Source organism: Jaculus jaculus, chromosome 5 (assembly GCF_020740685.1).
Source record: "Jaculus jaculus isolate mJacJac1 chromosome 5, mJacJac1.mat.Y.cur, whole genome shotgun sequence".
In the NCBI taxonomy this organism is placed as follows: domain Eukaryota; kingdom Metazoa; phylum Chordata; class Mammalia; order Rodentia; family Dipodidae; genus Jaculus; species Jaculus jaculus.
This window is the reverse complement of record NC_059106.1, coordinates 126,556,298-126,568,898: the sequence shown is the minus strand read 5'-3', so window position 1 is coordinate 126,568,898 and position 12,601 is coordinate 126,556,298.

The following is a 12,601-nucleotide window of genomic DNA, read 5'->3' as shown; positions in this document are numbered from 1 at the left end:
TCAGCATTTATAATTATGTAATAAAAATATTGATTAACTCTGGAAAGTTGAAAATGTTCTGTTTGTGGCATCAAATATTCAACCAATATTTAATTCTTTATGTAAAAATAGATAAGCACATCCATTTAATTAATATGCAAATTAGCTTTGACATTAATAAGGGATAAAATTATATGTGTAGGAAAGAATTGTTTTGAAATAAATTTCTCTATGATTTATTATCAATCAATTCTATTTATTGGCTTAGTATTTATTGATTTGTATAGTGATTTGTATAAAATACAATATATCTCAGGCCATGGGTCCTATAATTTCTTGGGTAAAAGAGATTGTAACTGGGTATGGCAGTACACAACTTTAGTCCTCTTGGAAGGCTGAGGTGGAAGGATCACAATGAGTTTGAGGCCAACCTGGGCCTAGAGTAAATTCCAAGTCAGCCTAGACTAGAATGAGACCCTGCCTCAAAAAAAAGCAGGGAAGCCAGGTGTGGTGGCTCACACCTTTAATCCCAGCACTTGGGAGGCAGAGTTAGGAGGATTGCTGTGAGTTCGAGGCCACCCTGAGACTCCATAGTGAATTCCAGGTCAGCTTGGACTAGAGTGAGACCCTACCTCGGAAAAAAAAAAAAAAAGCAGGGGGAACTAGTGAGTAGAAATAATTTGTGAAGCCCTGTGTTATACCACCAGACCAACCAAGACTTATTTTGAAATGTGTATGATTTTAGATGAAATTAATGTTTTTTTTTGTTTGATTTTTCAAGGTAGGGTCTCACTCTGGTCCAGGCTGACCTGGAATTAACTATGTAGTCTCAGGGTGGCCTCAAACTCATGCCGATCCTATTTCTGCCTCCCCTGAGTGCTGGGATTAAAGGCGTGCACCACCATGCCCGGCTGTCAATGGCTTTTGAATGACCTTTTCAGAAGTGCTGACGTATAACAAGTTTGACTGTAGGAAACTAGTTATAAATCTTAATTAATACCTATTTATATAAATAATACTAAGGAAATTCCAATAGAGCTTGTATTGTTTCAGTGCACTACTTTTGGGAATTAGGTGGTTCTAATAGGACCCGAAACATATAAACTCCATAAAGTAGATACTGAACATTTAGCAATGAACAACTCTTATTTATTTATTTATTTATTACTTTTTTTATTTTTAAATTTTTATTAGCATTTTCCATGATTATAAAAAAATCCCATGTTAATTCCCCCCTCCCCCCACACTTTCTCCTTTGAAATTCCATTCTCAGTCATATTACCTCCCATTCACAATCATTGTACTTACATATATACAATATCAACCTATTAAGTACCCTCCTCCCTTCCTTTCTCTTCCCTTTATGTCTCCTTTTTAACTTACTGGCCTCTGCTATTAAGTATTTGCAATGAACAACTCTTAAGAAAAAGGAATCTGGAGACTTAGCTCAGTGGTATGGAACATGTGCACAAATGCTTGGGTTTCACCCCCAGCACCTCAGAAAGGGATATGCATAGATAATTACACTATAGTTCCTTACATATCAGCCTGACCAAACTGACATGAAAAATTCCCAACACAAATGCCTATCTCTGGCCTGTCATCTCACCAGAGTCCACAACTAGTTTCTGAACATCTCTATGGTCTAGAATTCTCTTCCTTTACTCTGTCCCACTGCATCATAAAACTCAATTGTTTTGTTTAGTTCTGATAGCTGTGACAAGTCTGAGTGCCAAAGGCCTTTAAAGTATAAATGTCTACAAAGGTCAGAGGGCATGTGGACACCTGCACTCAGTCCCTGCCTCTGCTTGAACTCCCATTGCTGACAGCTGCATGGTTCTCAGGCTTGAGAAGATCAAATGGTGTGTGGACACCTGCATCCACCCCAGTGGCTGAATTGGCATTGTCTCACAGCCCTATCCGTGAATCAGCGCTGCGTCAGAAACTACTTCCAGCAGCATCAGGCTGAGCCCAGACCAGCTAAGATGAGGGATTACCAAGTACCAATCCAAAATCTCACTTAACCCAAGTCTGCCCAACTGACTTGCAGATTGAGATGAAAGTCTCAACGCAGAGAAACACAAAACTAAAAGTGGTATGAGAGGCTAGGGAGTGGTTCAGCCTGGATTCAACTTCCCAGTACCCAGGTAAAATCATATGCACAACAGGGTACATATGTCTGGAGTTTATTTGCAGCAGCAAGAGGCCCTGGCACACCCATATTTGTTCTCTCTCTCTCTCTAATAAATAAATAAATTTAGAAAGATGGTATGAATTAGCGCTATAGGAACCTACTTCATTAGCTAATTAAAAGATTTATTTTGTCTTTCTTTGAGGCAGGATCTTGAACTCATGGCAATCCTACCTCAGTCTCCTGAATGCTAGGATTATAGGCATAAGTGACCACACCTGGCAAAAGATACAATTTTTTTTTTCAAAAGAGGAATGAGAGAAAGATAGTTTGGGTGAAAGGACCCAGCTTTATCCTGAGGCCGTTATCTGTTACAGATAAATTTCCCCCATCTCCACAGTAAGCTGTTGGTCATAGAGGCCCATGAGGCCCCCAAAACAATACATGCTATTGCCAAAGTACTTGGTTACCCAAGTAACCAAGACTATAAGTTGTGGTCACAGGACACTAAGAAATCAAACTGGACTGAGATGGAAGCCATCTCTCTACACTATGGAAGCTTCTGGGGAAGAAAAGTCATCAACAGTGTGAACAAGCAGTGGATCCTGTAAGATACAAAATCAACCAGCCAGGCAAGATGTATCCATGGGTGCAATAGTGGCACATAAGTTCTGGGGTAACCAGCCACTCTCTGATTAGATATGAGGCTCCACTCAGTGGAAGGGAATTCATTCCTGGTACTGAGAACTGAGTCAAAAGGTTTGGATAGTCATAGACCCTAAAGGGAAGCTGCCACTGTTCTTTGGCTAAAAGGAGACATTATACCTATCAAAAGCCTTCCAAATATGTCTTTATTCATTTTGATTAATGGTGATCTCACTTTTGGTGAGAGAACTTCCTTTTTACAGATGTCAGAAAATATCAGGGAGACCCAAGACTCTTCAAGAAGAAGAGAAAACGGGTTGGAGAGATGGCTTAGCGGTTACGGTGCATGCCTGCAAAGCCTAAGGACCCAGGTTCGATTCTCCAGGTCCCACTAAGCCAGATGCACATGGTGGCACATGCATCTGGAGATTGTTTGCAGTGGCTAGAGGCCTTGGTGTGCCCATTCTCTCTCTCTCTCTCTCTCTCTCTCTCTCTCTAATAAATAAAGAAAAAAAATCTGCTAGTCAGAAAACTGTCTCTATGGAGATGGCAGAAGACACTGAGGAAGCTCCAAAATTTTCAAAGTAGAAAATAAGAGGCTATTGAGAGCTAAATGCTAAAGGAAATTTCTACCATATCCTTCAAGGCTCAGGAAATATTGTAAAAGAGGAGGTGGTAAGAAAGTAAGTGGTACAGGTATGTAGGTTAACTTTGGGGTACTGTCTTCCCAGCATGAACCAATTGGTACATTCTTGACCCCACAGTGGTTGCCAATATCCCCCACAAGACCAGCATGGTTCTGAGCCCATCAACATTTTGACATGGAGGGTGGAAAAGTATACAGGAATGAGATAACAAAACAGAATAAGGACTGTCTTGAAAGAGGATGGAGGGGAGATATAGAAGGGACAAAACTGGATAATGGGATGGGAACATGATCAAATTACTGTATGTTCATATACTAAAGTTCTCAATAAAATATTTCTTTAAAAAACAAGTATGATGAAAGCTAAGACAACATGTCTTCTAAAATGATGACCTCTAATGAGAGCTACTTGGATGGCATTCTAGACAAAGAATTCAAAAGAATGATATAAACATGTTCAAGGAATTCAAGGAGGGTTCAAGTAAGCTCTGGGACAAATTCTAAGAGAACATGAACAACTGCATGAAATGTGGAAGTCAACCCAAGAGGTGAAAATGGAATTTAATGAAGAAGTGTGGATTGAAACACTGAAGAAAATCCACACTAAAATGATATTGGATTTGAAAAATTCAATAAGTCATATAAAAAGTTTAAAAAAATGCCAGGCATGGTAGCACACGCCTTTAATCCCAGCACTCAAGAGGCAGAGGTAGGGGGATCACTGTGAGTTTGAGGCAAGCCTGGTACTACATAGTGAATTCCAGGTCAGCCTGGGCTAGAGTGAGACCTTACCTGGGAAAAACAAAAATTAAAAATTAAAATGTTGGCCAGGTGTGGTGGCACAAGCCTTTAATCCCAGCACTCAGGAGGCAGAGGTAGGAGGATCACCATGAGTTCGAAGCCACCCTGAGGCTACATAGTAAATTTCAGGTCAGCCTGAGCTAGAGTAAGACCCTACCTCAAAAAATAAAAACAAAAGCAAACAACAAAAAATTTTACAGTTGAGTGGAGGGCTAGGTGTGGTGGCTCACTCCTCTAATCTCAGATCTTTGGAAGCTAAGGTAGGTGGATCACAGTGAGTTCAAGGCCAGCCTGCTCTATACAGTGAGTTCAGAATAGGCTGTGCTATAGAATAGGCTGTCTCAAAAAAAGGCTTAGTGGAATTGAATCTGTAAAAGTCAGCTATAAGTTTAAAAAAATATATGAATGGAATATATATTGCAAAACCTTTAGGAGACCATCATGATCAAATTCATATATTATAGGCATAAAGCAAGTCCATTCCAAAGCATAGAAAATGTTTAAGGTAAAATTATAGAAGATTTCTCAAATCTAGGGAAGAGATGCACATCCAAGTACAAGCAACATTAACACCAAATATAGGTGGGAACAGAAAACAAATTCCCCATGTCCTATTATATTGGCAAAACACTAAATATATGTTTTAGTTACCTTCTCTTTGCTGAGATAAAGCACCTGACCATAAACATCTAATGGGTGGAAAGTGTTTTTATTTTGGCTTAGAGTCTCAAGCAGAAGCTTCATGGTGGCAACGGAAAGCATGGCAGAGCAGAGAGCTGGACATTAGCAGGTGGAAAACAGCGGCAGGAGAGTGAGCCAATAAGCACTGGTAAGCTAGGGGCTAATAAACCTCAAGGTCTAACCTCAGCACACACTTCCTCCAGCAAGGCTCCACCTCCCAAATTGCCACCAACTGGGAACCAAGCACTCAGAACACATGGGGGGACACCTAATTCAAACCACCACAATAATACATGACAAAGAAAACGGCAAGACAAAATATATATGTGAAAATGGAATTTAATGAAGTCACATATAAAGGCAGGTCCAACAGAATGACAGCTCTAAAAACCAGAAGGATTTGGAACAATGTGCATCAGGTTATGAAAGATGACAGCTGCAACCCAGGTCACAATAACCAGCAAAGCCATCTGCAAGATTGAAGGAGAAAGAAAAACTTCTCACGAAAAAGAAGGCAAGAGGAATTTATGACCACTGAAACAGCTATACAGAGGATACTGAAAGGAATATTTTTGACTGAAAAAGACACATCTAAGAATCCAGGAAAAACTAAATGGTTATGGGAACAAGGTGTGACAAAGCATGAAGCAGTATAATCTTAAATACACATTTCTCAATAAAATACTTGCACACTGAAGGTAGGTGTGGTAGCACACACCTTTATTCCCATGGGAGTCTGAAGTAGTAGGATCACCATGAGTTCAAGGCCAGAATGGGGTGGCAGAGTGAGTACCAGCTCAACTGGGATAGTGTGAGACCCTGACTCAAAAAAAAAAAAAAAAATTCCAAAGCAAGCATGCAAACAAACAAAAAACTACTTGGAAATTGAATTTAAGAATGTATCAAGAAGATCATTCACTTTGATCGAGTTGACTTTATTCCAGAGATGCAAGGATAGTTCATTATATTTGAATTAATTAGAACCTTATGCTCTACTTACTTATCTAACTGGGAACTCATAAATTAATAAACATAATTCATGGCATAAATGGACATAAACAGAACTCACTTGATCATCTCAATATGTACAAAAAAGGCTTTTGTCAAAATTCAAGGGTGGAATAACCATCTGGCTCAGCAGTTAAAGTGCTTGCCTGTAAAGCCTAGTAACCCAGGTTCAATTCCCTAGTACCCACGTAGATCTAGATGCACAAAATGGTGCATGCACTTGGAGTTCATTTGCAGCATCTGCAGGCGCTGGTGCACCCATTCTCTCTCTCCCCCTTGAAAATAAATAATTTTTTAAAAGCCAAGAAAAATCTGGCATCTCTTCGTGATAGAAGCCATGAAGAGACAAGGGATGGAGGGGAGCATACCTCAACACAATGAAGTCTATCTATGAAAAATCTATTAACCATCACCATGCTAAATGAAGAAAAACTTGAAACATTCCTGCTAACATCAGGAACAAGACAAGGGTGTCCCCTCTTTCCACTCTTATTCAATATAGTGCTTGAAATCTCAGCTAGAGAAATAAGACAAGAGAAGGAAATAAAAGAGATTCAAAAAGGGGAAAATAGAAGTCAAAGTATCCTTACTTACAGAAGTTATACTTTTATATATACAAGACTCTAAACATGGTACCAGAAAACTCATAGACCTGATTAGCACTGTTAGCAAAGTGGAAGAATACAGAATCAACATACAAAAATCAGTAGCATTCCCATGTATAAATTTTAAAACATACTGAAAAACAAATTAGGGAAACAAACCTATTTGCAGTATCCTCAAAAATTAACATAGTCAAGGAAGTGAAAGACCTCTACAATGAAAACTTTAAAACACTGAAGAAAAAAATGGTGGAAGACAGTAGAAAATCAAAAGACCTTCCATGATCAGGGGTCAGAAGAATTAATATGAAAATAGCCATCCTACCAAAATAAATCTGCAGACTCAATGCCATCCCAATCAACATTCTAGCATAATTAATTAAGAAGTAGAAAAGATTTTTTTTGTTGTTTAGGTTTTTTTTTTTTTAAATTTATTTATTTGAGAGCGACAGACACAGACAGAAAGACAGATAGAGGGAGAGAGAGAGAGAATGGGCGTGCCAGGGCTTCCAGCCTCTGCAAACGAACTCCAGACACGTGCGCTCCCTTGTGCATCTGGCTAACGTGGAACCTGGGGAACTGAGCCTCGAACCAGGGTCCTTAGGCTTCACAGGCAAGCACTTAATCACTAAGCCATCTCTCCAGCCCTTATTTAGGTTTGTTTGAGGTAGCGTCTGGCTCTAGCCCAGGCTGACCTGGAATTCACTGTGTAGTCTCAGGGTGAATGAAGAAGCAGCTTACAAAATGGGAGAAAATCTCTGTCAACTATACATCTGAGAGAGGATCAATATCTATAATATACAAAGAACTACAAAAAAGAAAAACCCAAAACATCAACAAACAACTCAAGCAAAAAAAAAAAAAAAAAAAAGATATGGTCTGAAAAGAGAATACTGAAAAGAATTAATGCAAACTGGGGGCTAGAGAGATGGCTCACCAGTTAAAGTCACTTGTTTGTAAAGACTAATGACCTGGGTTTGATTGCCCAATGACCATGTAGCGCCAGATGCACAAAGTAATGCTTGTGTCTACAGTTCATTTGCAGAGGCAAGATGCCCTGTTGCATCCATATTCTCTGTCTGGCTCTATTCATAATAGCTAGGAAATGGAACCAGCCTAAATGTCCATCAACTGATGGACAGATAATGAAAATATGGCCCTGTGATGATTTGTAGTGATTGTCTAACTTGTGAGGATCTAGAGTCACCTGGGAAGTATTATCTAGACTAGGTTAGTACTGTAGTCTGCTCCATATTGGTGGGATGAACATACAAACCAGACACAGTTTATGGGAGGAAGGGATTTATTTCAAGCTTATAGAACCAGTGGAAGTTCCACCAGATGACTAAAGAAGCTGGCTCCCATTCATAAACCCAAGCAGAGAGACACCACTAAACAGCCAGCACCACAAGCAAGCACAGCCAGCACTCAAAACATCTCTGCATACCTTTAGACTAGAATTCAGATCCATCCCCCAAACACACCTTAGGGCTAGACTCCAGGATTCCCCCATCCCAGTGATACCTCTTCCAACCAGGAGGCTGGAGGCCCAAGTTACAAGCTTTAATCAAACACCTGAGTCTATAGGGGACACTCATTCAAACTATTACACTTTGCCCCTGGCTGCCAATAGACTCATGATGATCTCATATTGTAAACTGTATTTGGTTCAAATTCAAAGTTCTCCATAGTCTTTATGATTTTAAGACTGTTTCTTAACTGTGAGTCCTGTAAAATCAAAATAAGTCACATACTTCCAACACATAATGGCACAGAATAAATATTTCCATTGTTACAAGGAGAAACTGGACTAATGTAAACTCAATAACAATCAGGTAACCATCAAACATCTGCAGTTCAAGTTTGACATCCATAACCAGTGACCAGTCACAACAGTCTCTGGATTTCTAATTCCACTGGTCCAGCTGTGCTGAGTAGCTGGGGAAGACTTCCATCCCACCTTAACTGTGGATGGCAGCATTCTATGGGTTGGGATCCTGGACTGTACACAATAGGAGAGAACTGGCTGAGAATGAGCGTGTGTCATACTCTGCTTCCTCGCTGTGCTGAATGTGACAAGCTGCCTCAAGCTCCTGAAATCATCTTCCACATGATGAGGGAATATAACCTGGAAATGTAAGCTGAAATCAGCTCTCCCTTCTTTAAACAGATTTTTGTCAAGTATTTTGACCCAGCAATGAGAAATTGACTAACACACAGGTACCTGTACACAATGTACCTTCATTCAGCTGTGAAGATAAATAAAATTATGAAATTTGCAGGAAAAATAAAAGGAAACCTGAGAAATGTTGCCATGTCATTGTCACAGAGGCTGCCTGAGCATTTGCAACATTGAAGGGAAATAACATCAACCTCTCTCCACTACTGGGTGAAGCCCAACCTACCCACTGGACAGTTTTACTGGACTAAAGAGATCTAGGTAAGCAGGGTCTGTCCCTCCCTGACTGTCCCTATGCCCATGGGGCCCTGCAGGGCCAAAAAGTATATGGGAAGTTGTCTGTGTGTTGACATGATGGAGAGAGTCAGTCACAGAAGGCCCCTCCCAGGCTGAGAAGAGACTAGAACACAGCAGATTCTTAGAATGGTCTGCCTTGAGGACTTTCTGCCCTGGCTGTACACTTCATCCTCCTGTTTTGAGTGTACCTAACATAGTTTCACCAAACTGCCAATGTCCTGGAATTGAGGAGGGATGGTGCTGGTGCCAAACCACACAAGGGTGGGGGAGAACTTCTGGGAAGACATAAGCAAGCCTCCAGTGTCATCTTTGGAGCCCTGGTAGCATCAAGGGCAAAGCACACCGAAGCCCTGGTACTACGAATGGAGCTTCTTGGAATGAAAGTGTGAACATCTGGTGAATGAAGGCACCTGGCAGTTAATCCAGTATGCATTTACTCTGTGCCAGGCCTTGTGGGGGTTCTTGAGGGAATCAGTTTCTAGATTCAAGACAAAGGTCTGAAGACTTGAACCAATCAGGAAAACAGAACATCTAAGCCATGGCAACATGCTATTGACCCTTAGTAATAATGAATCCACTGGTGAAAAGAAAGTGGATTCTGCCATTAGGGGCACTTGAATCTCATCCAGTCTCTTTCTAGAATGTATATTTGGGAATTCTGGTTTACAGACACTATGCTGACGACTGGAGTCGGGGCTAGAAATACAAATAAGGATGAAGGTTAATGAGAGAGGTCACCAATGAGCACGTATGGGAGAAATAACCACTGTAGAAAGCTGCGTGGGCAGGAGGGACTGGCAGACAGTAGAAGAGGAAAAGGTAGCCTACAAAAATGGACATTATTTTAAGGAGCAATGCTTTTTTTTTTTTTTTTTTTTTGTCCGAGGTAGGGTCTTATTTTAGCCCAGGCTGACCTAGAATTTACTATGTCGTCCAGGGTGGTCTTGAACTCATGGCGATCCTCCTACCTCTGCCTCCCAAGTGCTGGGATTAAAGGTGTGTGCCACCATGCCTGGTTTTGTTTTAACAACTGGAATTCCCAGAAGTTTGAAACAGCAGATCTCGTAGCAGTGTAGCTGGCACACAGGGTGAAGCCACCTCGGCCTTTTCTTTAAGGGAAAGAAGATTGTGGTGGCATGAGGAGGATTATCATGTAAGTAATTAGGGTGACTCCAGTCACTGTTCTCGGCTCCTCACTGTGCCTGTTCTTGGTCCTCACTGATCCAGCAGGCGGGCATGAGGGGCACAGAGAAGCTGGGTAGCTTGCCTGAGATCTCACACAGGAAGCTGGGTTGCTGTTGCATGGACGCTGTTCAGAGTCAGAATCCCAAGCCCGTGGTATGCCTAAGTTCACAGGACAGCATCAGTATAGAGCCTGATCTGACAGAATCCAGAAAGCAACTTAAGCTGAGTAAGTCCAAGCTGATGCTACAGTGACATAACTCAGCTATGCTGGGCATTATGCCAAGCAGTTTTCAAGCCTACTCATGGTTTCAGGACTTCGGTAGCACTGGCCTCTTCTATGCATAGCAGCCTGGTATGTTCTCTTGCACTCAGGGTTTAGTACTCTTCCCATAGCTAGTGACATATACCCCACTACTTCCCTCTCTGGTTCTCACACCTAAGTCAATAAATCTCTCTGTCTTTCTCTGCCTATCTACCCCTGATAATTCTAACATGTGAACGCGCATTCCTCTCACTTTCAATGTAACATCTTGCTGTTGGCTTTATTTTTCTGATATTTTCCATGGTCCTCTGGTGTTCTGCACAGCACATTCCTAGTGGGATTCAGAATCATTTGTGGATGGAATTCCAGGGCTTTCTGCTCACAGCCACTATTGTGGCCAGTATAGTACACTGACATTGAACTTCTTCCTCATGCTGGCCAAACCAGCATCATGACTGTCATCTGCTTTCGTTCCCAACCCATCTCACAGCTTCATGCTATTCCATCCACCCTGGTATTCTTTCCCCTCTCTCTGGGCTGTGATGGCTGAGGGGCCAGCCTGCTTTAGGATATCTTCCTACACAGACAAAGGGACCTCCCTTTCCTGTCCCCTGATGTGTATGTACACAGGTATTACACATCATATATGTGTGTGAGCCCAGAGCAGGCATTCTGGGTCACCTTAACTAACTTTGCCATTTCTCATCCTCAGGCTCTCTAGCACCAAACCCATCACATCTTACCAATCTCTGAACTTTGGGATTTTGTTGTTGTTTGTTTCTATATAGCTCAGGTTGGCTATGGACTCATGGTAATCCTCCTGTCTCAGCCTGCTAAATTTTGGGATTGCAGGCCTACGCCACCATGCCCAGCTGGATTTCCTTTTAATCTGGCCTATGTATCTGTATGGAGGATGGGATGAATATGTCCTTTTAATATGTACTGATTTTATGTCAGTCTGTGTATCCTGTGGGCAGAGTCTTATATGTTCCTGTATATATGATGACATGCAGAATTGGTTCCAAGTGACCAGAAAGGAAAAAAGTCATAATTGAATACTTGTATGTCTATACAACATACACTTGTATCTTAGGAGCAGAATGTATGTGGGATTACAATCAAGATTTTAGTAGGGTAGGGGTCTTATTTGTCCTGTAGTAACAAGGAATGGGCTTATTATTTGTGGGTCACTGTGTGACTCTCTTGGGAGTCATATTATATGAATATTTCTGCCTGTGGTCTTTTATTTTAAACTTTTTATTGGCAACTTCCATATGTACAGACAATATAATATGATCGTATCTCTTCTTACCATTCTCCCTTTCCCCTTCTAGAATACCACTTCCAATGGATCTCTTCTTATTTCCAACTCTCTCTTCTATTTTGATGTCATCATTTCCCCCTTCCTGTTATGCAGGTCTTCTGTAGGTAGATCTAGGCCCTATGGGGTCATGAATATCACAGACACTTTGTGTCTGGAAGACAGTATTGTAAAGCACTCCTCTCCTCCCTTTGGCTTTTACATCCTTTCCACCACAATGGTCCCTGAGCCTTGGAAGATGTAATAGAGATATCTCAGTGCTGAACACAGCACTGTCATTTCTTCTCAGCTCTTTGGTGAGTTTTAAGTCTTTCCAGGGGTCACCACAATCTGAAAGAGAAACTTCTCTGACCACAAACGAGAATAACATTAATATATGAGCATAAGCATTAGTATTTAGAGGACAGTTTGGTGAGCATAATATTATGATCCATTTAGCCAGGCAAATGTAGTAGTTTCCTTCTTAGAGCTTATGACCTCCCCACCCACAGGCTTTTGATTAGGTTTTCCGTACTGGGTTTGAATGCCCTCAGTGGAGCGCTGCCTGTGGTCTTATGGGCTTGTAGCACTCCAGTCCCAGAGGTAAGAACAGCAGGTGGTGAACCATGCCTTCTGGGGGATAATACATGAAAAGAATTCGTGATTCCAAACATGCTGTAGGGTTTTTAAAAAGCCATAACAAAACGGCCTTAAAATCGAATCTGAAACAACAAATACAATGTTCAGTTTGAAACTCAGATTCAGCAAACTCCCTTGAGTTCATTTACTCCGTACAGTAACAAGCCTAAAGCTGCTTTTAGTTTACTGAAGTGTTCGGGTTAAATGTTTGCTTTTTTCTATATATAAAATCTATATCTGTCTATA